This window comes from Pseudophryne corroboree, chromosome 8 (genome assembly GCF_028390025.1).
Source record: "Pseudophryne corroboree isolate aPseCor3 chromosome 8, aPseCor3.hap2, whole genome shotgun sequence".
NCBI lineage: Eukaryota > Metazoa > Chordata > Amphibia > Anura > Myobatrachidae > Pseudophryne > Pseudophryne corroboree.
In genome coordinates this window covers 293,092,028-293,118,169 of record NC_086451.1, presented here as the reverse complement: position 1 = coordinate 293,118,169, position 26,142 = coordinate 293,092,028, and the positions used below count along the sequence as shown (strand labels likewise).

Genomic DNA, 26,142 nt, shown 5'->3' with positions numbered 1-26,142 from the left:
GATCAGCATGGAAAAAAATACATTTGAATTGCGCTCTGTGATCTCCTGTCACTTTAGCCAGAAGATTGGGCGCGCGGTCGGTGCGAATAACAATTGAATTTCCCCCAATGAGGTGGTTCCAGTCATGGTGGACAAACAGATGGTGAAAGGTATTTGTCTAAAGACAGGTTCTGGTCATTGTCAAAACATAGATGAAGCAAGGCAGTTAAGTTACATTTAATTATGGGAACTAATAATGGGTTAACTGGAACGGCATAAGTTATCTGCTACAGTACTAGCAGCCTATCTTCAGATAAAAATATCGCCAAGAACTTAACAAAATATAAAGTAACAAAGTATTTGAAAACCGGCGCAACGTGAACTGTTTCTATAGCACAAAACAAAAATAGTTTTCTGGTGTCTAAGTCTTAAATACTTTTTTGGTAGCAAATATACACCAGAAGAACAAAAAAATCACTATAGTAAACCGATCCTTCTGGAATTAATAAAAACTCTGCATGATTGGGGCGTGGCCTGGAGGCTGATTGAGCAGGCTGCGTTTTGGGAGAGCTCTCAGGGACCTGGGAGTTTTCCCTTATAATTATAGACCTCCTTTCGTATTGGGGCAGGGGGCGAGCACGAGCTGCGGAATCGGGGAGCCGGTTTCCTGGCTCCCGCGGATTGCGGCCTACTCGTCGCCCAGAAGCCGGGGCCTAAATTTTTACACTATCCCCCAGCTGATTGATCGGCCCGCCCGGGACGTGGAAAAGACCTGTTCTTACCCTGCCCTCTGCAGGGGCATTGCTGCAGACCCCCTGGAGGTCCCTGCTGGATAGTTGGAGGAGGCCCGGAGCCGGAAAGAAGCGGAGAAGCGCGCTCCGGAGCGCGAACGGCGGCCATCTTGGAGGACGGAGAGTGAGAGGTGAGACGGTGGAGACTCGGAGGAGACCCCTGGAAGCCCTCGGAGGTGAGCGGGTTGTTGCGTTCACTCCAGGGAAGTGGCTGTCCGTCTCCCCCCCATAAGTGCCGGGTATCTCTGCTAGCCACAAGCGGCGCGCCTATACAGAAGATCACAGGCCCGATCGGGGCTCCCCCCTCCTGCCTGTCAGCCAGAAAGTGTACAGCCAAAGCAGACGTCTGGGGCCCGAAGTCAGCGGGGACATATTTGGGGGTGCAGGTCCCTATCAAATAAAGGTCGGGGCCCCCCCTCTCTCTCACTCACTCCATCACTGCTCACTGATATAACTGCAGACTCTGGAGGAGCCTGGGTGCCCCGGCCTCCATGCAAATACACCCACGGCTGTAGGTGGCATAGTGAACGGAACGGGAGGGAGGCACAGAGTCCTGCAACCCGCAGGATCCCCTCATTAGACCCGGGAGCTGTAAAAGCAGAGCAACAATCCTGATATAGCGTCTGGTGCAACCAGAAACCTCCCCTCGGCAAGATATATTACCCTTCCAGGAGGCCTGGGGCCTGATCCTGCCCTTCTACGACTTACAGCTCGATCCTAAGTGTACCTGGGAGACCTGGGGCGAGGGACAGCAGTTCCCCTCAATGTTACATAGGCACATAAAAGATGATGGATAGTCGCACTGCACTGCCAGCCCTGCTCATGCCAATGTAAATAGAGCAGTATCCCCTACCCTTGCCAATATCTACGTGACATCCTGGGAATTCCAGAGAAAGCGGAGCCTTCAACCTTTCATATCCTATGTGATCGGAGCCGCCGAGCTATTTCTCACTGATTTCAGTATGCCTTCCAGACGTAGCAAGCCGTCTAAACCCGCGCAGCAGCTTTCATTTTTCAAGTCCTCCCCGAAGATGTCGGGTCCTAAACCCACTGGATCTTCTATAACAGATACAGTCCCGCGATCCCCCCTCACTCTAGAGGCACCTCCTATAGCTTCCATAGCTGCTACAAACCTGGATAAAGTTGGAGACGGGGATGCTCTGACCGTGGGCACTATGAAACTACTTCTGTCCCGCTTTAAAGAAGAAGTGGCAGCGGAGTTCCGTGCCACATTAACAGCGTGCCAACAATCCATAGACGACCTAGGTGGTCGTACTGACCATTTGGAAAATAAAATGGAGGAGGTCGTGGGGTCCCATAATTCCCTGCTAGATTCCCATGACGCATTGGAAGCGGAGGTGAAGCTTCTGAGGGACAAAGTCACAGAATTGGAGGACAGATCACGTCGCAGCAATCTTAAATTGCGGGGAGTCCCCGAATCTGTGTCACATAGCAGTTTACACGATTATGCTGTGGCCATATTTAAAGCCTTACTACCCCAGTCCCCTTCAGCTGATTTCATTATTGACCGAATTCACCGACTGCCAAAGGCTAGAGCGGCCCCAGGAGAAGCGCCAAGAGACGTCCTAATGAAAATGCACTACTTTCACGTTAAAGAGGCATTATTAAAAGCATCAAGACCGACATCGGACAACTCTTCAGCACTTCGAGGCCTTCAACTCTTCGGAGACTTGTCCGCAGCTACTCTCTACAAACGACGCTCCTTTCACCCCATTACGGCAGCTCTCAGGAAGGCAGATATCCCTTATCGTTGGGGCTTCCCCACCAAGCTATTGATTCATCGAGATGGCTCCACCGTCTCTATTTCAACGGCGGATGAAGGGGCAAAGTTGCTCAAATCATGGAACATTGCGGAACCCCCAGCAGGCTCCTCACCCCGTCGACTTCAGCAGGACTGGTCCGCGGTGAAGTGAGGTAGCATGCTCGAGATTGGATACCTTTCACAGACGCTGCTCCGGTAACGTAATGACTCTGGTGGCTCCCTAGTTATAGTTCTCGAAGTTTATTATACAAGATGAGTCGCTGGAGAGACCTTAAAGTTTCTTCTGTTGTCAGTGTCTGTATCCATGCTTTGTATACAGGTTGTTTAGTTTTTTTTTTTTGTTATGCAATACTTGCTCCTCATGTTTTACTTACATGCCCATGTCACCATGTGCCTTAATATTTCCAGGATGTCTATGTGTTTAGAATAGAATGCAATATAAAGAATGGCAAGGGGTAGGTGCTATGCCACTAACCCCCCCTTTAGCCTACACAGCCGCCTTACTAGGGCGACTGGTTATGATCTCAAGGGAGATCAATTCAGTTTTGTTTTTTCTTCTTTTTTTTTTCTTTATTATGTCTGCCTTCCTTTCCCCGGAAATGTTTCCCCCCTCATATCAGGTATATCTGCATAAACACGGAATTTGGTCAACGGATCTAAAAGCATCTCTTGCAACGGATTATGGTTAACATAGTCTCCATCAATGCCAAAGGGCTTAACTCCCCTCATAAACGAAGAGTCGCCTTAAATTCTTTTTATAAACTTAAGGCACAAGTGGTAGCAGTCCAGGAGACACACTTCCAGAGCCAAAATCCCCCCTCATTCACTAATTCACGTTATCCCCTCTGCTATATGGCATATGGACCCGCCAAGAAAGCTGGCGTAGCCCTCCTTATTGCACAACAATGCTCGTTTGTTCTGTCCGATAAATATGAGGACCCAAACGGGAGATACTTAATCTTGGTGGGTAAATTAGATAATGTAGAGACTACTTTGGTCTCCTGCTATGCACCCAACACCAAACAAATCCCATTTCTCAGAGCCTTCTGTAGGATCCTCAAGGAACGTACTAAGGGAGCCCTCTTGATATTAGGAGACTTCAATATGGTGCTGGATCCCGTTGTCGATCGCTCCCGTCCGACCCGGGCCCTCCGTAACAGCCCGCCTCAGGACCCCTCAGGCAAATTTAGCCAATTGTTGGCTGAGTATGCTTTATACGATGTCTGAAGGGCTAAACACCCAGGTGAGCGAGATTATACTTTCTATTCCCACGCCCATAGCTCGTACTCACGAATAGATTTAGTATTAGCGGATAGATGGACATTAGCGACTATCAGCAAGACAGATATACTACCAATATCTTGGTCTGATCATTCACCGATGAAAGTTGTTTGGGATATTAGTAAAAGAGAGGTCCCCTACGGCCCCTGGAGAATGGGCCAACACCTTCTGGCTCAACCTGAGGCACACCAGATTATCCAGCAATCTCTGGATTTGTACTTGTCCACTAACTGTCCCGGGGACACATCTGTTTTTACCCATTGGTGTTCTCTGAAGGCTGTGATTAGAGGCTCTGCAATTCAAATTGCAGCTAGACTCAAACGCGAATATAGGAAAAGACACGAATCGGCCGAAAGAGAGGCTGCACGTTTGGAAGCAGCACATAAAATAAGCCCCGACAATAAATCTCTTTTTAAGCGACTCCTAAGAGCCCGAGACAAAGTGAATGCCTTTGCCTTAACCGAAGTACATCGCAACTTACAGCGCTTAAATCAAAATTACTATATGCTTGGAAATAGAGCGGGCAGATTACTGGCGCGTAAATTGAGAGGACGTAGAGCCAAGGAACGCATACATGCTATCCATACATCTTCGGGAGTTAAAGTAACTGACCCGGTCGAGATAGCGAACGCATTTGCTGAATACTACTCGCAGCTGTATAAGCTCAAAGAGGACCCTGGCACCCCTCAGCCCACTTTGGCAGACATCAATGGTTTCTTGGACGGGCTATCGCTCCCCACTATAGACGCTCAGTCCCGTAAATCCCTTAGCGCCCCCTGGTCGATCGACGAAGTCGAAGCTGCCATAGATTCCTGTCCAGTAAATAAAGCCCCCGGCCCGGATGGGTACCCCTCCAGCTTTTACAAGACATTTAAACCAACCCTGGCTCCACTCTTAGTGTCAGTCTACAACGAAGCCTCTGATTCCACATGCTTCCCGAAAGAGATGTTAGAGGCCAGAATAGTTACCATCCCCAAGCCAGGAAAATCCCCTACAGTGGTTCAGAATTACCGCCCAATAGCATTGCTGAACACTGACCTTAAGTTGTATGCCAAGTTGGTGGCAAATAGGATCGCCCCCCTCTTGCCAAGTTTGATCAACCCGGACCAGGTGGGTTTTGTTCTGGGCAGGCAAGCATCAGATAACACACGTAGGGTTATTAACCTAATTGACCGTTGCCAGGTCCGGAACGAGCCCCTACTGCTTCTTTCTCTAGATGCAGAGAAAGCATTCGACAGGCTCCATTGGGGCTACCTAAAGGTTACCCTGGGCCATTTTGGTTTTGCAGGTAGAATACTTGACTCTATATTGGCTTTGTACTCCTCGCCCTCGGCCTCGGTTTTCACCAATGGGTACAACTCCTCTATATTTAATATTACCAATGGGACCCGGCAGGGATGCCCATTATCACCCCTTATATTTGTACTAGCAGTGGAACCTCTGGCGGAACGAATTAGAGAGTCGAATTTGATTGTGGGCCCAGAAGTTGGGGGGTTGCAGCATAAAATCTGTCTTTTTGCGGATGATGTTCTGGTGTGCCTTACAGAACCTGAAATATCTTTGCCTCATTTACATTCTCTACTAGACTCATATGCAGCGGTTTCTTATTACAAATTGAACACCACTAAGACCGAGGCCCTCCCTTTGAATATCTCTGACAGCGCTCTTAGTCGTCTAAAGATCGACTATAAGTATGCGTGGCAACTTAGATCGCTTAAATACCTGGGTGTTCACATATCCAGGGGGCGGGACTTAATAGGGTGTAACTATGACCCTCTTTACCGTACATTTGAATTGGTAATTAAAGATTGGATGTTGCAGGAGGTCTCCTGGGTCGGGCGGGTGGCGGCGGCGAAGATGGTCCTCTTACCAAAGTTGATGTATCTGTTTCGTACCATCCCAAGGGTCTTCCCCAAAGATGTTTGTAACAGATTCAATCGTCTATTAACTAAATATATATGGGGGGGCTCGAAGCCGAGAATAGCGAAATCCACGCTGACTGCACCTAAATGTGCAGGGGGTGTCGCGTACCCAGACCTAGAGAGATACCATGTCGCTTGTTTACTTACACAGGCTAGAGACTGGTTCACTCAGGGTAATATTAAACCATGGGTGTCCTTGGAAAGGGACGCGATATCCCCCTTCACACTATCGGATTTACTATGGTTGCCCATCAACTCAGTCCCATCCAGAATTGCTGAATGCCCCGCTGTACACGCTACCCTGATGGTGTGGAAAGAAGTGATTAGATCTCTCCCTCCTGGTGTTGTACCCTCCCCCCAGGTGTCCCTCCATACTATAGCCCTGTTGATCCCAGATATGCAATTAAATCATTGGCGGGCCCTAGGTCTCACTACTCTAAAAGATGTCCTTCGGGACGGCGCCTTAGTCCCCTTCTCCCTGCTCCAAGAACAGTTTCAGATTCCCAAACAGGACTTTCATAAATACCTACAATTGCGACATTGGCTTCAAAGCTGTTCTCCAAGTCGTGTCCCACATTCTGATCCCCCTAAACTACTGATGTCACTCCTTATACCCAGCGGTAACAGAGGAGGTATATCCAGATGGTACCAGCATCTAGTGACCACGACCCACCAGGGAGTTTTCCCCGCACAGTCCAAGTGGGAAAAAGATCTCCCCGCGGCCTTCACTGAGGAGATCTGGAGAGATATCTTTAAAACCTCTTTTAGGATTTCAAAATGTGTAAATCATTGTGAAATGTATTACAAATTGGTTCATAGGGTATACTTAACGCCAGATCGTATGCATAAAATTTGGCCAGATGTCTCCGCTAGTTGCTGGAGAAACTGTGGGATGGTGGGAGATATCCTGCATATTTTTTGGATGTGTCCGGAGATTCAGGTGTTATGGAGAGACGTGTTTCTACTCATTTCCCATATACTAGGAGTGGTCCTCACACCTGAACCTCTCGTGGCACTGTTCCATTATTGTGAGAAGGGGTTGACAAGTGGAGATAGATACCTTTTAGGCCATATCCTTATAGCCTCTAAAGCTGCCATCGCCTCTAAATGGAAATCGGCGGTTGTTCCCACTATTTCTATGATAGAAAATAAAGTCCATCAACACTATATATTTGAAACAGCACAGGGCAAATATTCCTCAGGTAATACCTCTATCAGCAAGAAATGGATTAAATGGTCCCTCTACAAGGAGGGTGCGAACCTGAGGGGCGCTTCTGGGGCTTCAGTTAATATTCCAGACCTATCCGTGCTCCTCTCCCCGGCCCATACCGGGCATTAATGTGTCAAGTAAAGCAGACCTCTTGTTTTGGTTTTGCTTTTTTCACTAAACTTTGATTTCATTGATGTATTATGATATCCCTGATATGTACTTTCCCCCCCAATGTCTTTATTAGTTCTGTTTTGTGTATGTCTCTTTACCTCCAACCAGATTTTGGTTATCGATATATATATATATATATATATATATATATATATACGTATATGTAATCTGTGTGAAAACTCAATAAAAATTTAATATTTAAAAAAAAAAAAAAAACTCTGCATGATGCATGGGACTCAGTCATACTCGTTTGTGAGGAACTATGCGAATCAACCCCATAGGAGCAGCTGGACATGGAGTTGAGTTTTGGAGCAGAGGTTCTTCTCAAGAACAACAGGAAAAGCAGTATCAGCGAAACACAAACCACTCAGCACACATCTCTCCCGCCGCTCAGCACAGTTCGATCTGTGCTGAGCGTGCGGGGGGAGACGGGGGGGGGGGGCGCTCACTTCACCCAGCGGGTGAAGTGAGCGACCCGCTAGATTGGCCTGCATGCAGGCCAATCTAGCAGCAGCGATAGCGATGTGCGGGGCCGCGCATCGCTATCGCTGAGGGGGCTACACACGGAGCGATCATGCTGACATTCTAAGCAATCTAGTCAGATTGCTTAGAATATCGCTCCATGAGTACCCCCATTGAGTCTGAGCTCATCCTAAAGCCAGTATGTGTGTAACTTGCCCCTACACAAACACACACAAACCCAAGTGAACAAACTGAAAGATATACAGATGTCTGGTGCTCATGTTAAGCAGCTAGAACCCTTCTGGTATAATAGAGACATGCTACCGCAGTTGGAAGACCAGCAAATAGAGATTATCAACAGTCATATCTCGCCTGCATTAATATCATGTAACCCATTAACAGAGGCGGGCCACATATTTTTCAGGGGTCTTAGAAGAAGCCCTCCCAAAATACCAAAATGGTAACAAAGTGTTCCCCCAGCAAAATAAATTATAACCTTCTACAAGGACTGTGTGATCAGGGCGGCAAAAAGAAAACTACCCCCATCTGGAGGGTGAGAAGTGATACCTTTGAAGGATGACAAACAACTTAAGGGTAAAGAAGGCTTTGGGCACTTTTAAGGAAATATTTGTCCCTAATTCTAGCATTTGTCGTATTTTTAATTACATTTGATCATACTTTTTTGCATTAAACACAATAGAATTCTAAATGTCTTAACAGATAAAAACATTCTGGGCCTGACCTGGCCCCCCTTGTTTCCATCCTGCCCAATGAATTAGATGTCGGAGCCGACAATACACTGAGAAAAATCAAGGCAGATATCCAGGACTGGTAATAAAGAAAAAATACAGGTTGAATTGATGGAAAATGTAAAAAGCTAAAATAGCACAATGTAGAAACCAATTACTATGCCAAAAATCAGAACTAAGACTTGCACAACAACATATACTATAATATTATAGTTCGTTCTTTACACTAAGGCCGGTATCCAGTAATCCGCGGTAATTTACCACGGCTAATTAACTCCCCCGAGGCTATCCAATTAGCCCCAATGCCTGTGGCATGCAAAACAAAATCCTTGATAACCAGCCCTTAGAGACCCGTTTTTTTCCTGAAAACACAAAGATCCGGGAATTTATCCCGGATCCCATGTGCTTTTGCTGAAAATAGAACATTTTTCAACAAAAAAAGGGGCGTAATCGGATAGGGCGAAAAAACTATTGACAGTAATGTAAAAATATATATATGTATTTTCCCTTCTGCATAGGTAACCCTACTATGCAAATATGCAAAACAGATGGTAACCCCAAGTCATATCTAATTAAAAAGGAGGCAAACAAAATATCCACAGGTCAGTGTGCACCTGTCAGAGGCATCCATTAATTATCAATTCATCAGAGAACACATTTTTGCTGAATTGGAGGGTTCAGAGAAACGAGATTTAAGGAAAGAGTTAATATACATTGCATGTTTGTGCTGCATTAGACGTGACAATTACCCACATGTAAAAAGCATCAAACATGCAGCTGATGATCCGGAAGGCCTGTCACTAATAAAGCAGACACGCTTTTTATGTTCTCAGGGCTCAGGGCCTGCACACTAGAGGTAGCAGATGGCAGTTGGGACACTGGTTCCAAATTAACATGTAAATGCCGGGGAGCTGAGCACAGATTGCGTATGAACAGGGCATTCTTTCCAGCTCTGGGTTCCACTGCTACCACTGAGCTGCTTTGTTGCCTAATGTGTTGCTTTCATTAGGTCTTTATTATCAATGACAAAAGTAATTTAGCACAGTGCAGCCATTTCATTAAAAAAGGAGTGTGTCAATAACAACACACTTCTTACGATACCAAACAAAGTTAAAAAACATCCCCTGCAGTCAAAGTTGGATAAAATCTGTTTTAAACATATCTCCAAAGTACAGTACACACATTCTGTGCATTTGCTGAGCATAGGTGAGTTATAGATGTAGTGGAAATAACAAATAATACTTCAATGGAATTGAACACGTCTGATTGAAAGATTTTTAACGGGATGCAAAACACCTGGGAAATCTAAAAATGCAAATCGGCATGTAGGTCTGTTTATAGAAATAGAATATTTGTGCTAGATAGGTAATCAGCATATTGCAGTGGTTCTCAAACTATGTGCCTAGGCACCCCGGGGTACCTCGGGACACTTTCAGGGGTGCCTTGGATTGGTGATCCAGGGCCAATTCAAATTATTTATGGTCAATGAAATAGGCAAAACCAGTGCTAGTGACTATCAATCATAAAATATGTGCACAAACAGAAGCCAATCCTGTCCTTCACCATATAACTGAGCCTAAGGGTGCGTACACATGGTGAGATTTGGGCTATGCCCGATTCTCACTATGCGACAGGGGCCGGGTCGGCACATAATCAGTATCGCAAGCACATAATGAGTCTGCTTGCGATACTGGCTATGTGCGATTTTGGCTAAGTGTCAATTTTGACTATCTCTTCTATAGAGATAGTCAAAATTGACTTGCCTGCACAGTCTATCTTTTCTTTCGATGCCGACCGCGCATCGGCATCAAATCGGGATCGCAAGGTGACTGTCACCTTGCGATCTACACTAACTTTTCTTCCTATTTTGACTATATAGTCAGAATCGGAAGAAAAAATCTCACCGTGTGTACACACCATTATGATGACTTATAAACACAACTTAATTTAATAATTCTTTAAAAATTATTAGGGGTGCCGTGAAAATATTCTGATACTCATGGGTGCCGTGATTCAAAAAAGTTTGGGAACCACTTACAGATTGTCTAATATTAGTAGCGGATAAGTGGAATAGCCTCCAATCAGAGGTGGTAAAAGCTAAGACAGTAGAGCAATTTAAACATTCTTGAGGGAGGCATAAGCATATACTCAGAGACGGTCATAGGCATAGGCAAACTAGGCAATTGCCTAGGGCATTTGATATGCCTAGGGGCATCAGCAGCTTCTGCTGATTAAAATGATATGCGGCATGCCTATATTCTGTGTGTAACATTTCATATGCAGATACAGCCAGTCTCACACAGTATATAGGCATGCTGTATATCATTTTAATCAGCAGAAGCTGCTTGTGCATCCTAGCCACATAGGAATGCAAATAAGATGCATTTTCATAAAAAAAAAGGTGTGCCCGACGTTAGCATTGATGCAAGATTTATGAGGACACATCTGTATCCAAGCAGAGGCAGAGATCACAGTGTTAGTGTCAGTGTGAGTGCTGTGTGCATGTGAGTGGGTTGGTTGTGCAGTAGTGTTCGGAATATGTGTAAGGAGCATTATGTGTGTCATGTAAAAATGGATTAATAATGTGCAACATATGTGTAAGGGACACTATGTGTGTTATTATGTGTATAGGGGCACTAATAATGTGCAGCAAATGTGTAGGGGGCACTATGTGTGTCATTATGTGTATAAGGGCATTAATAATGTGCGGCATATGTGTAAGGGACATTATGTGTAAAAGGGCATTAATAAAGGTTGTCATAATGTGTAAGGCGCATTATGTTTATAAGGACATTAATAAGGTGTCTAATATGTGTAAGGGACATTACTGTGTGGAATTAGGTATATAAATGCATTACTAATGTGTGGCATTATGTGTATAAGGTGCTCTACTATGTGGCGTTGCATATAGAAAGGGCACTACTGTGTCATCTAATGTGAATAAAGAGCAATAGAATGTGGTGTAATGTGAATAAGGAGCAATTCAGTGTGATGTAATGTGAATAAGGGGCTCTACTGTGAGGAGTAACGTTTATAAGGTAAAGTGATGCTACTGTGGGATGTAATATGAATTATGGACACTATCGCAAGATAAAATGTGAATAAAGTTGCAGTACTGTGTGGCGTAATTGGAATTGCTGTTAATATTGTGTGGCCATGCCCCTTGCCAGCAAAAACACACCCCTTTTTGGGCTGTGTGCCAAATGTGCGAACTGTTCCTATTTAAAATATAGGGGGTACAAACACCAAAATAAGGTGAGGGGTGATGGTGCTGGGAAAAAGGTGCAAGGTCAGAGGCGGAACCAGCGATGGTGCAGGGGGCACCAGCCAAAATTTTGCCTAAGGCATCAAATTGGTTAGGGCCGGCTCTGCATATACTTATAAAGAACTAAGGAACAAACAGGCTTGAAGTTAACAAAAGGATAAAAGAAAAAAAGGGGCACCTCTAAACAGCCGAACCAGTGCCGTCCCTAGCGCAGTGTCCCGTGGGTGGGAAAATTTGCTGTTTAAAATCGCCTCCGGGCGCCCAGCATCTTTTCACATTGAGGGGAGAGCTTGAGGAAGAGTGACGAATCGGGGATATGTCACAGGACACGCCTGCTCCATGGCCAACCATGCCCCCTTTTCAGGAACGCCCTCCTGCACCTCAGCACCCTAACCTGCCCCCAGTCTGCCGGGAACACTGTAGGAGGACACCTGCAAGTATGGTACAAGTTCCTCTAACTGTAAAGACTGCAACTGTATATGGATATACAGTACATTAAAAATATATATATATATATATATATATATATATATATATATATATATCTACTATATAAAAGTGAAAATGTGTCCTTCTGTCTGTATTTCTATACAAATCCCCAGTTTACAAGCGAAGATCGTGAAATTTGACATACAAGCATATTAAAACACAGCAGAGGCAACTAAAAAATTAGAAACCCCTAGAGGGGGAGACAGCAGCACAGAGTATATCAGGAGACAGCATAACTCCAGAATTGCTGGAGCAATGTACTAAAAAATTGGTACAAATATACCTTACAATCTGGGAACAAACACTGTGGGGGGAAGGCTCCGCTAGTACCCCTAGGGGTGACGCAGCAGCACTGAGTATTTCAGCAGACAACATACGTTTGGAATGCCTGCAGCAATTTACAACAAAATTGGTACACATATGACTTACACTCTGGGAACAAACACTGTGGGGGTCACACACCCCTAGGGGTGGGAGAGCAGCACAGAGTATGTCAGTAGACAGCATAACTGTGGAAGGGCTGGAGCAATTTACACCAAACTTGGTACACATCTGACTTTCAATCTGGGAACAAACTCTGTGGGGGTTAGACACCCCTAGCGGTGGGACAGCAGCACAGAGTATTTCAGGAGAAAGCATAACTGCCGAAAGCCTGGACCAATTTACAACAAACTTGGTACACATATGACTTGCAATCTGGGAACAAATACTGTGGGGGAAGACACCCCTAGCACCCCTAGGGGTGAGGCAGCAGCACAGAGTTTTTCAGCAGACAGCATAACTCTGGAAAGCCTGGAGCAATTTACACCAAACTTGCTACACATATTACTTACACTCTGGGAACAAACTCTGTGGGGGTAACACACCACTAGCACCCCTAGGGGTGGTCCAGCAGCACACACTATATCAGGACATGCATGGTATGTCAGTGATGACAGGGCTGCATGTGACAGGGCCAGTGACATGATGTCAGGAGGGGATTGCAGGTAGCACAAACCCACACACTGAGAGTATATCAGCACAGAGTATATCAGGAGATACATAATGTGCTGCGCTATATAAGAAACTGTGGAAAAATCGGTCCCCCCAGCAGCACAGAGTATATCAGGAGATACATAATGTGCCGCGCTATATAAGAAACTGTGGAAAAAAATCGATAATTTGTAATTTCACATGATGTGAGGAGGGGAATGAAGGCAGCAGGATGCCAGAGACCGAGAGTTGTATAGTGGGAAGAGCAGGGTCCCTGAGGGGACCAAAAAGGGGTCCGCCCACTATACAAAGTGCATCAGGGAAGCAAGATATGCCTATATACTAGATCTCCAACCAACGTAAATTAACGAACAACTATCATTCTCATCTACCATCCTCATCCCATAGCGAAGCACGGGTATTCAGCTATCTACAATGTTATTTATACTGTGTGTTTAATATTTTAAAATTTATTTTTGTAAACAGACATTCTTAAAATCCCGGGCAACGCCGGGTACTCCAGCTAGTATAATTATTCTTGTCTTGCAATAAATGGGCAAAGCATGTGTTTATTTATGCAGAAATTTGAATACAACTACTGCATGCATTGAAAAATACATTATACTCTAAGGGCAGTATTCAATTCTTTGCACCCCCTTCCACGCCCGTTCTGTTTCTGCTGACGGGCGTGGTATAAAAATTTCAGCTCGCTACCCCTGTGTTAGCGAGGGCACCCAACCCGTTAGCAACTAAACCTGATTACTATGATCGCGATATGCGTGATAACGGGGATCACTTTAGAAAGGAGATTGGGCGTGATAAATCATTTGAATACCGCCCTATAGAAATCAAAATAAGTCAAGTTTAGGTTTTGACAGCTACCGGATGCTGGATGTTGACCAACATAGTGACACAAATTATCAGCTGACAACACCACCATTAGATGATGTATCACAATTAGTATTACAGTTGGCTAACAACACATTAATGTACAGTATTACAGCGAAATTATGGCTACCTGCAAAACATCAGTAACACTGCAGAGGTCACTTCCCCGACTTCAACTGATTTTCCCTCATTGTCCAAGCATTATAATGTAACAGCTTCAGTAAGTGAAATGTATTTCGTGCTATCCAGACCATGCATTTCCTCCCATCCAGTCCTATATACCGCTGGGAATAAGCAGGTGATCTGTCAGTCCTTATTCCGTTTGGCATGATGATTAACAATCCTGTATCAGAAACTATAAATTCTTTAAAATTAATCACAAGAGGTGTCAGTACTACAATCCAATCAGCAGTGCACTTGATTGATTTACCAGCCTTAGCTATGGAGGCAGGACTTCCTGTTATGAATATGCAACATACACTACAGACTTGGTGAACACTAGTTCCTATAACCTAGTAGACACCCAATGCCTGCTATATGCACCAGTACTTCAAGATTAAATAACAGTAACCATAACCTGGCAAGTGGTACAATATACATAATAAAAGAACTAATCTAAAAAAAAAATTGGCCATTCAGTGATGGTAAATGCCAAAGACCATCACCCTCATTGCCAGGTCTGAAGAAGAAATGTATGGAGGTTTTGGACAGTTTCTTGTGACAGCTCATTACACACCAACTCCAAGTGATCAAGCTCATATCTTTGTTAAAACACTCAATAGTTAAATAAAAAGCAATGGATAAACCCACATTACAAAACTCACATAGGGATTTGTTAAATTAATGCAATACGGAAAAGTTGTCAAATTAGAGAGGTGACATTTTTTTTTTACATTGCTCCATGAAATATTCACCTTATTCCGCATTTCCAGGCAAACTCCTCGCCTCCTTAAGTTTTCCATGTTCTAACCAAACCACACTGCCCACAGAATGGCCATAGTCACCTCCTCTGCATTCATTACACTAAATGTATTACTATTATTATTATTATTATTATTATTATTATTATCCTTTATTTATATGGCGCCAAAAGGGATCAGCTGCGCCCATTACACAGTACATAATCAAATAAGCAAACAAGAAAACAGCACTTACAGTACAAGACAATATAGGACAGGTATAGAAAACCCGGGTTAGGTGCCATCAAAGGGAGTATGGAGTATAAGATAGTGTAAGTGAGAAAAGGAAAGGCACATGAGGAAAGAAGTCCCTTGTGAGCTTACAATCTAAAAATGTACATGTGGATATACAGTACAGTGCAGAATGGAAAAGCAAAAGTGGAACACTTGTGAAATTGTCTATTTCCTGACCCCTGATAAAAAGTTACTGATAAGGAAAATTAGCATATGTACTTCTGATGTATTCTGGAAAGTTGTATCTATATAACTGTGAATGTTATAAGTAGCTCTGTTATATTCTGCAACTTTACAATTTAGCTGTCGTTATCATTGAACAGCAACAGCTGGCAGGCCACAGTTACAGCATGCAACTGGGAATAAGGAGCTATGTAATGTAACATGTCCTATTTTCCTGACTTAGTCATATATCACCTGGGAGCATGAATCATGCACACATAATGTGTACGTTAGGGCACTGAGCTCCAGTCATTGCTGGGACTACTTCCAAGATAAGGCTGGATGGGATCGAAAAATAAAAAATGATTGTGATTGGTCTATTGGCAGCAGCATGCTACACCATACACACTGTTGTATTCCATCTATATAATAAAAGGCTACCGCAGCTCCTCACCTCTATGGGGGGATTCAAGTGTTCTGCATGCTGGTGGCCACTAGATGGTACCTGACAGAGCAATTTAATTGTTGCTCCGTCCGGCTGCGCACAGCCGCCTGCACTGACATTACTGTTATGTTGTTCCGTCAGTAATATATTCCCTATGGTTGTGGTATAATTACATGCTTATACATGTGTAATGTGTTACTTTGTACATTAAAGGCTGTGTACTGTATATGTATACAGAATGACCAAAAGTGGATTGACTTACACAAATTTCTGTGTCTTTGGCCTTTAAAACAATGGGGGTAATTCTGAGTTGATCGCAGCAACAAGTTTGTTAGCAATTGGGCAAAACCATGTGCACTGCAGGGGGGGGCAGATATAACATTTGCAGAGAGAGTTAGATTTGGGTGGGTTATTTCGTTTCTGTGCAGGGTAAATACTGACTGCTTTATTTTTACACTGCAATTTAGATTTCAGTTTGAATACACGCCACCCAAATCTAACTCTCTCTGCACATGTTATACCTGCTCCCCCCCCCCCCTGCAGTGCACATGGTTTTGCCCAACTGCTAACAAATTTGAAGCTGCGATCAACTCAGAATTAGGCCATATGGGAGGTAAGTGCATGTAACTGATGGTAAGTGTAGTCCTCAATGACATTGATCATATATTATGTGATGTCACTGGAATGAGAGCGGAGTTCTGGGAATTTGTGTGAGATGACACATGATTATATTCACTGTCCATAAACATGAGTTCTTCGCAAGCTCCGATTTGGCAGGGATTGGGTCTTTATTTGAATCAGACGTATTTTGCATTGAATTCAGCGTATGAGCTAATTTCTATGTGCATTGTGGAGGTCATTCCGAGTCGTTCGCTTGGAAAATTTCTTCGCATCGCAGCGTTTTTCCGCTTAGTGCGCATGCGCAATGTCCGCACTGCGACTGCGCCAAGTAAATTTGCTATGAAGTTTGGATTTTTACTCACGGCTTTTTCTTCGCTCAGGCGATCGTAGTGTGATTGACAGGAAATGGGTGTTACTGGGCGGAAACAGGCCGTTTTATGGGCGTGTGGGAAAAAACGCTACCGTTTCCGGAAAAAACGCGGGAGTGGCTGGAGAAACGGAGGAGTGTCTAGGCGAACGCTGGGTGTGTTTGTGACGTCAAACCAGGAACGATAAGCACTGAACTGATCGCAGATGCCGAGTAAGTCTGAAGCTACTCTGAAACTGCTACGAGATGTGTAATCGCAATATTGCGAATCTTTCGTTCGCAATTTTAAGAAGCTAAGATTCACTCCCAGTAGGCGGCGGCTTAGCGTGTGCAATACTGCTAAAATCGCCTTGCGAGCGAACAACTCGGAATGAGGGCCTGTGTTCAATGTAACACAAAAAGCTTCACACATGGAAAAGAAACATGTAATAAAAGCAGTCCAAATGTTTCTCATGATTAATTGTATCCATAAATGGGGGTGAACCATGGGAAATTTTAGGAGAAACATGGAAAAGCTCTGACCCAGGTTTATCAAGCCTTGGGGAATGATAAAGTGCACGGTGATAAAGTACCAACCAATCAGCTCCTAACTGTCATGTTACAGGCTGTGTTTAAAAAATGATAGTTGGGAGCTGAGTGTTTGGCACTTAATCAACGTGCAATTAATCACTCTCCAAGGCTTAATAAATGTGGGCCTAATGAGAATTGTGGATTTAAGCAGATTGAAGTTGAACTTTGATGTGATGTTGATTCTTACCTATAGTATATCACAGCTGTATATTTAGATGTAATTCTGTCAACTTTATTTACTAGCCATATAGATATGCATGATTATCACAAGTATTATAACTGCATTTCAACAAGGCGAAGTGAATTATATACCATGTTATCAGAGGTTTATGCATAATGTGCATTATTGTCCTTACATTCTATAGCATGCTTGCAGGTGCAATTTTATGATACAACACTAGCAAACAAATGAATGTGTTTAGGCAGTTCCTCATCAACCACACCATGGGGGTGATTCCGAGTTGTTCGCTCGCTAGCTGCTTTTAGCAGCATTGCACACGCTAAGCCGCCGCCCTCTGGGAGTGTATCTTAGCTTAGCAGAAGTGCGAACGAAAGATTAGCAGAATTGCGATTAGAAATTTCTTAGCAGTTTCTGAGTAGCTCCAGATTTACTCAGCCACTGCGGCCAGCTCAGTCCTTTTCGTTCCTGGTTTGACGTCACAAACACACCCAGCGTTTGCCCAACCAGTCCCCCGTTTCTCCAGCCACTCCTGCGTTTTGCAACTCGAACGCCTGCGTTTTTCCGCACACTCCCATAAAACGGCCAGTTTCCGCCCAGAAACACCCACTTCCTGTCAATCACACTACGATCAGCACAGCGATGAAAAAGCTTTGTTATGCCGTGAGTAAAATACCTAACTTTTGTGTAAAATAACTAAGCGCATGCGCTCTGCGACCCTTGCGCTTGCGCAGTAAGCGACTAATCGCAGTATAGCGAAAATCGGCAACGAGCGAACAACTCGGAATGACCCCCCATATCGTTACATATTAATCTGTTGTCACGCAAGTGGCACACATAATGTATGGTAATAAGAACATGTTCTGTGGCCCTTAGCTGGTTATCTGAGAATCCTGAAATGCACCATAAAACATTATCAGTCTTCCAACAAGGAGCATACTGCAGCATATATACTGCAACTATACTGAGTATATGGTGAAGCATATATCACTGCTTCAGGCCTATGCATTTTTTCCCCTGCAACCCAGTTCATCTGTCCATCTACAGAACCAATGGCAAGTGCCGTGTGTCTAGCCAATCAGCGGATTCTCCCAGACCTCAAGTGTTTTCTCCTACATATACATGATTGGCTCTGTGATGACATGCTACATGTAACATACAGTGCAGTGTCAGTAAGCTCTCTGTGCATGTATGTACATCACAGCTTTCCTGTATGAAAATCAATCCATTGTCTGAAGTGATGAGTTCCATCTAATGATGGCAGCAGAAGACACATGAATCAGGTAGAGGGACAAAGGCTCAGACTTATACAGATCCCACAGCTCCAATCACACAGCCAGCTGCTACCACCTCCATGCATTCCCTATGTACCCCTCCAGAGCATCTGCTGGAGGAGAGGGACACCCTGACAATGCCCCATCCATCATCACACCCTGTCACCTCCTTACTGACACCTCTTCATATCGATCCGGAGGAAGGAGAACAAAAAAAAGATGCTATCTGCCCATTCCCATCCCAGGCATCAGCTGGCCTTCCATCTATGGTGCAGATAGGCAGCTGCTGACAGGCGGGCACACTGGCTGCTGCTACAGACAGGCTGATAGATGCATCTGGCTGTTGGCACTGTACATGCATGTGCCTGTGCGCGGACATACGTGTCCCTGCAGGGGCCACCTGACTGCTGCACAGGAGAGATGCCCAGGGGATGGCTCAATGTCACCCTTACCTTGCAGAGTATCTCCTGCGCTCCCTCCCCGGGCTCCTGTTCCAGCCGGCTACTGTCAGAAGCTCCGGCTCTGATGGGTGCTGAGACCTTCAGCGGCTCATCTGCTCTCCATGACCCAGACACTGAGCTGCTCAGTCAGCGGGGTCCCCGTAGTGTGAGAGATGCTCCGGCTTCTTGTTCCTGCAGCCAGGCGGAAGTGATCCTGCCACCACTAGCAGCAGCAGCAGCACAGGGAGACAGGAGGACGGAGGCTGCTGCTGTATGTACAGTCTGCAGTGAGGAGCACATCTCCCTCCCTCCCCCTCCCCACACACTCACACACCAGACACACACACACACACACAATACTGGAGGAGGATTTCCCCATTCTCAACTTCTCCTTTTTACATCCCTTTGTACTGTAGTACACATAGATGACATTTCTAGATAACTGCTGGGGTTTCAGACACCCATCGTGACATACTGCACATTTCCTTGTGTAGTCTTTTAGAGTAGCATAATAGTAATAATAATGATTTAATTATTATCACTACATCTATGTATGTTACAGTATGCAGTAAGGAAGTACAGTACATAGTAGAACGCGGCTTATAAGAGCTTGTATGTGCAGAGGGGAGATGTCCCTACATTAGGTAAGACAGATGGGCTCTGATCACAGCTGATCATATTGCATGAAGGCAGATAAATGGAAATATCCGCCAGTATGCGGCTCTGTACACACATCTCCACACCTGCACCGCTCCTGTCCGTGTGCTGGGTCTTATACCTGTCATTACCATCAGTGAGCGCTGGCATCAGCCCCTCCTTTGTACAGAAAATATGTCTGATAACAGTGGTATATATATACACATCTCTGCATGGCCCACGTTCTCTCTGTATATTGGGTGGTATTCATGTGACCGCCGGTCAGCTGACCGACAGTCACATGACCTCCACGAGCCCGACGGCTCACTTTCCCGATGGTCGGCATGCCGACCAACAGGGACTATTTCCACTCGTGGGTGTCCACGACACCCATAGAGTGGGAATAGAACCCGTGGCGACTGCAGGTCGCCACCGAGCAAGCAGCGTGGCGAGCGCAGCGTGGCGAGCGCAGCGAGCCCGCAAGGGGCTTGCTGCACTCGCCCCTCCCTGCCGGGATCCCGGCGTCGGTATGCTGCCGGGATCCCGGCGTCGGTAAGCTGACCGGCGGTCAGGAGACCGCCGGTCAGCCATACTACACCCTGTATATTGGCCCTCATTCCGAGTTGATCGCTAGCTGCTTTCATTCGCAGCGCAGCGATCAGGCCAAAAAACTGCAATTCTGCGCATGCGTATGGGACGCACTGCGCACGCGCGTCGTACTTTCACAAAAACCAATGCACTAGCGACGCATTTCAGTCGCACTGCTGGCCGCAGAGTGGTTGACAGAAAGTGGGTGTTTCTGGGTGGTAACTGAGCGTTTTCGGGGAGTGTGTGAAAAAACGCAGGCGTGCCAGATAAAAACGTAGGAGTGGCTGGAAAAACGTAGGCGTGGCTGGGCGAACGCAGGGCATGTTTGTGACGTCAAAACAGAAACTAAATAGTCTGAAGTGATCGCAAGCTAGGAGTAGGTCTCGAGCTACTCTGAAACTGCACAATCTTTTTTGTAGCAGCGCTGCGATCCTTACGTTCGCACTTCTGCTAAGCTAAGATACACTCCCAGAGGGCGGCGGCTTAGCGTTTGCACTGCTGCTAAAAGCAGCTAGCGAGCGATCAACTCGGAATGAGGGCCATTGCCTTTTGCAGCGTCAGTCACAAGACAAGTGCATAGGTGTATTTGTATTGGATGCATGTGGGCTCTGCACTGATATACTCTACTCCAGCCAAAGGCACGACCAATGGTACAATATATTGTACCCACATACGCACTGCACAATGCAGTGGACGACAGCACAATGGACCTAATTAATACCACCTGATCGTAGCTGCAAATTTGTTAGCAGTTCGTCAAAACCAGGGTGGTCATTCCGAGTTGTTCGCTCGCTAGCAGTTTTTCTCTTACATCCTAGAGGATGCTGGGGTCCATTTTAGTACCATGGGGTATAGACGGTTCCGCAGGAGCCTTCGGCACTTTAGGACTTTTCAACTAGTGTGAACTGGCTCCTCCCTCCACGCCCCTCCTCCAGACCTCAGTTTAGAAAATGTGCCCAGGAGACTGGACGCACTCTAGTGGAGATCTACAGAGCTTTGCTGGAAAAGACTTTGTTAGGTTTCTTATTTTACAGGGAAGCTGTTGTAATAGTACGCCGCGTGCGCACATTGCGCCGCATGCGCAGAAGTGCATTTTTTTGCCTCATCGCCTCACAGCGAACAAATGCAGCTAGCGAACAACTCGGAATGACCACCCATTTGTACTTCAGGGGGGGCAGATATAACGTGCAGAGAGAGTTAAGGGGGGTACTCATGGAGCGATGACTAGATTGCTTAGATTTTAAGTGTCAAAGTCAGAAAAATGTCTCAATGCACGTTGCCATATTTGCACCGCACACTGGTCCGCGCTGCGCGTGCGTGCGCTCTCCCGTGGATGCGCATACCCGCAATAACGTGCACTCGCAGGCGCGGTATGCGTATTTACGGTAGAGTTTATGTAGTCGTAGCGTGCGACTCATTCGTTACAAATGTTCACAATTAATGTAGTTTATAGATCATGGTCCCTTTGATAGATTCTGAAAGTTTGGTTAAAATACAATGTCCCAGAGCTGAGGAATCCCTCTTTATATCGTACGAAGGGTCTAACAGGAATCATACAGCAGTGTTTGGTACCCATCGGAAGAGTATTTAATTAGCAATATTCCGGTGTTGGTTTGGAGCGTATTAATCGCTCGTGCGAATAGTTATGGACATAAGAAGTTTATGTCCATTTCTATTAATTACACATACTCAGGTATGCGGCGGGAAACCCAGTTTCCCACCCACCTGAGCTGTTGGAAATCGTCACAGCCCACCTGTATGAATCACCCTATGACCTTTTGTTATGATACAGGGCCGAATTCCTTCGGCCAATGGACAATGGGATTGTAGGACCAGGAGATTGCATTGTGTGTGGGGCATAAATAGGCAGGCCGACCACATCCAGCTCTCACTCTCTCATCAACGGTTATCTGCTGATAGCCGGGAGCTGGATATCGAGGCGCAGGCGATCATACCCTTTGTGCGTAAGTTTCTCTCCGTTATCATTGTCTTTCTGTGAGCCAATTTCTCTCATCTCATCTCTCCCTCTCTCTCTCTCTCTCTCTCTCTGTTCTGTTCTCTCATATCTCCCCTAGACTAGGCTAGTATTGTATTGTATTAGATAGTATTGTATTGTATTGCATTTAGGTCAGTGTAGTATTGTCTTTTTGTATTTATTGTTTAGTTCTGTGGTTAGGAAGTCTCTGTTATATTGTAGTGTATCATATGTACTGTTATCCCCTTTTACAAGTATATTAGACATAATACAGTTAATAGGCCTTGGAACCTAAACCAGTATCTGTGTATTTTCTATAGTGATAAGTGTTCACTTGAGCGTCGGTGACGCTCAAGCAGCTTTGTAGTTAGTCAGGTTACACAAGGTTGCACTCACACCCTGTACTCACATTAAGGTATTCAGTGTATTTCATTGGTATAAGGTTTTATCATAAAGGTATAGTGTTGTGAGCGTCTGCATCGCTGGTGACCTCCTCGTGGTCTCGAGCGTAAGCTACGCCATAGCGAATCATTCCCCTAGACATAACCAATAACGTGTCCTGTGATCCCTGGGCCGTGAGCGAACGTGACGCCTGAGCGTCTCGCCTACGGCTGAGTGATCGTTACGCAACTAGCGTACCATTACGGTACTTCTTAAGTAAACAGCGTACAGTGTTCTTAGCTTCATAAAGGGTTGTTTATACGACAAAGGAATTTAGCATTGTCAATTGCGGGCTCGTCCTATACTTCTCACATCTGCACTAGGTAGATCAGCAGACATTATCCCTCCAGCAAAGGGTGGGAGGTTGTCTCACAGTGCTGACGGGATAAGCGTCTGCTTCGCTTAGATAAAGGGTGCTGAAGGAACCCGGTAACCGGAAGTAAGAACAAAACGCTTGTGTCTTTTTAAAACTGTTTATTTTTCTTTTGTCTTGCGTACGCATACATACCTGCATTTCTTTTCACTTGTGTATTTCATTTTTTCGTATATCACTATTCCTGTTTGCCAAATTTTATAGTTGATAGAAAGTGCTAAAAAGAGATTTGCTGTTATTTAATAGTAGAGGTGATAGTTAAAGTATAGAACAAACACACGGTTTGTCTGAGATACAAGGCAGTCAGTGTGGATTGCGGTAGATGATCAGGGATCACCTACATTGATAAATAAATATATTGTGTTACGGTGGATCCTTTGCATTGCGTACACGTGTCGCTAACAAAGACTAGCGTACGCAATCCAAAAGGCAGACGCACGCAGCGTACATTACGCAACGTAGCGTCCGGTTACGCTCACGTAGCTCAAGTCACGAAAAAGTTGAATTAGCGCAAAGCGATAATTAGCGCAAGGCGATAAGTAACGCACAGCGGTAGATAACGCGAAGCGGTAAATAACGCAAATCTATTTTTAGAAAATCTGAAATTTAGTTTAACAGATCCTGCTCCTAATTGGTAACACTCTTGGCCTGAAGACAATTTCTGCGCAGAAATAGATATAGAAACAAAAGTGTACATGTGTTGAGTGAGTGTGTTTTGTATACAAAAGTTTATATAACTTTAAGGTGGAACCAAAAGGAAAGCCGGGTACTCGTCAAGGGACATACGTGTAAGTGACATATACGGTGGCCAGGGAGGCATCCCTGGTTAAATAATATTTGAGCATTAGAGTATAGCGGACCATAAGGTAACAAGACCAGGAGGTCATAAGGTAACAAGACCAGGAGGTCATAAGGTAACAAGACCAGGAGGTCGTAAGGTAAAAGGTCCGCTATAAAAGTCCAGTGGCACAACGCCTGGGGTGTTGGTGCAGAACCCATATAGGCCATACAAGCTCTGGCTGAAGGAATCGCAGCCGGAAACATAGATTCCATTGATCTTTCAGTACATGACAAGTAGTGCTCGTATACTGAACGATTGGACCGCACGTAATTGTGTGCAGTAGTTAGTGATCTGACCTAATACCATTAGAGTAAAGTGGTCACAAACGCTATTTGTACATTCTGACGTGATTTGTGTAATTTTTTATTTTTGGAAGGGAAGTTCGCTGGTCACTCAGGAACTATCTAACAACCCCACCTTTACTGGAAAGAGTAAGTGTCCTGCGGGTAACCCTCATATGTTCCAGTAAACTGAAGGTTCCATAGGGGCCCTGTATCGAGTACGCCAGCACCACGTCGGTGTGATCAGGTCGTATTGGTCGAGGTGGGCGAGTGAGTGGGGTACTCGGTAAACCGCCACCGCCGGCCTACTGTGGAGTAATTTGGTTGTCTGAAAAGGCTTGCTGAAAACCTTGATACAGAGATCCAAGGAGGACTAAGCAACACCTGCAGACTATGGGGGCCAGTTGCTCAGGTAGGGGGCGATCAACCCTGGTTCAGGTTGATTCTGTGAACCGACCAGTTGGGTCGGCACGATATGTAATGTGTGAAAAATATGGAATTCACACCGAATCTTTATGTGATGAATGGGAGAGAATGACTGTACAAGACAGGGACAAATTCCCAAGAATAGGTAGCTTCAGTCCAGAAGTGTTACAAAATTTAAGGAGGAGGATATGTCTCGTAAAATCAGCAAAGAGACGAATTCAGCATCATGATTATTTACAGTTATGGCACCAGGAAGGTGAGATACAGAGAGGTTTGGCTCTGGCGGCAGGATCTGGGGCAGTCAGGAAGTTGATTGCCACAGCTCCTCCCCCACCATACATTGCAGGAGAGAAGTTGATTGCGGAGAGAAACGCACTGGGTTGTAAAACACAAACTCTTAGTAACACTGTAAATGTTAATGATGTTAACCAAATAACTCATGCAAGTATTAACCCGTGCAAGATGTACCCTGTTTTGAACCTTCCTCAGGAGTGTGATCAAGAAGACGATTCAGCAACAATTTCAGCTCTCTCTCTTGCAGCCACCATAGCAGAGACCACAGTAGGCACAGCGACACCCACGAGATTAGTGAAAGCCCCTAGCGGAGGGATAGGTGAGGTCGTGTCAACGGGTTGTCTTATTGATAGATGGGAAGGACCATACCAGGTCTTATTGACTAGCACCACAGCATTGAAGGTTGCTGAGAGAGAGACTTGGGTCCATTCATCCCACTGCAAGAAGGTTGCTGTTCCAGAGAAGTCCCGTGATAAGGAACAGACGGTAGAGGTTGTATCACTAGAGTGTCTGTTCCAGGAGGACTGAGGCGGCACCTGAGCCTTGAAGACCGAAAGCAGCTGTCGACTCCCCTCTCCCTTTTATTGTTTTCTCCACTTCCCATCCCCTCTCCCTTAAAATTTCTTTTTCCCCCTTCTCATTCTTCTCTATTTCCTCCTCAAAGATGGACTTGCCCCAAGAGACTGTGATCCGGATTTTTATGTTAACCATGATGTTGACCAGAGCAGTCTGTTCCGGCGAGAGTACCATAGAGGTCGAAAGAGGTTCTGGAATGGGTTCCGATTATGATGATGGAGGCGTAGTTTTCCAAGATCAACCAAACCAACAAGCAAAGGCGAGTATCAGAAAACGATCCGATAGAAGAAATTGTGATGGATTGTTAGCTGAAGAAAATTGTATCTGTAGGCTCTGTGATAATCTGGTTGAAGATGGATGCATAAAGAAATGCCAACCTAGTTTTAATATCCATATAGACCGGCATCCATTGAGTGACTATCACTCCTTAGTGGGTAACGTGTTAAACCAAACAGATTGTTGGGTATGCTCTCAAGTACCTCAGGGTCACAGTAAATCA

The 26,142-nt window shown here is 45.1% G+C and overlaps 1 protein-coding gene across 1 annotated transcript in view; it reads right to left on the bottom strand.

Moving 5' to 3' along the window:
• PAK3 (p21 (RAC1) activated kinase 3) overlaps positions 1 to 19,469 on the bottom strand; it is a 385,994-nt gene extending 366,525 nt beyond the window's left edge. Inside the window, exon 1 of the mRNA XM_063937312.1 lies at positions 19,225 to 19,469. The gene's annotated coding sequence lies outside the window, so the exon portion shown is untranslated. The remainder of the gene's footprint in view (positions 1 to 19,224) is intronic.
• Positions 19,470 to 26,142: the final 6,673 nt, after the last annotated feature.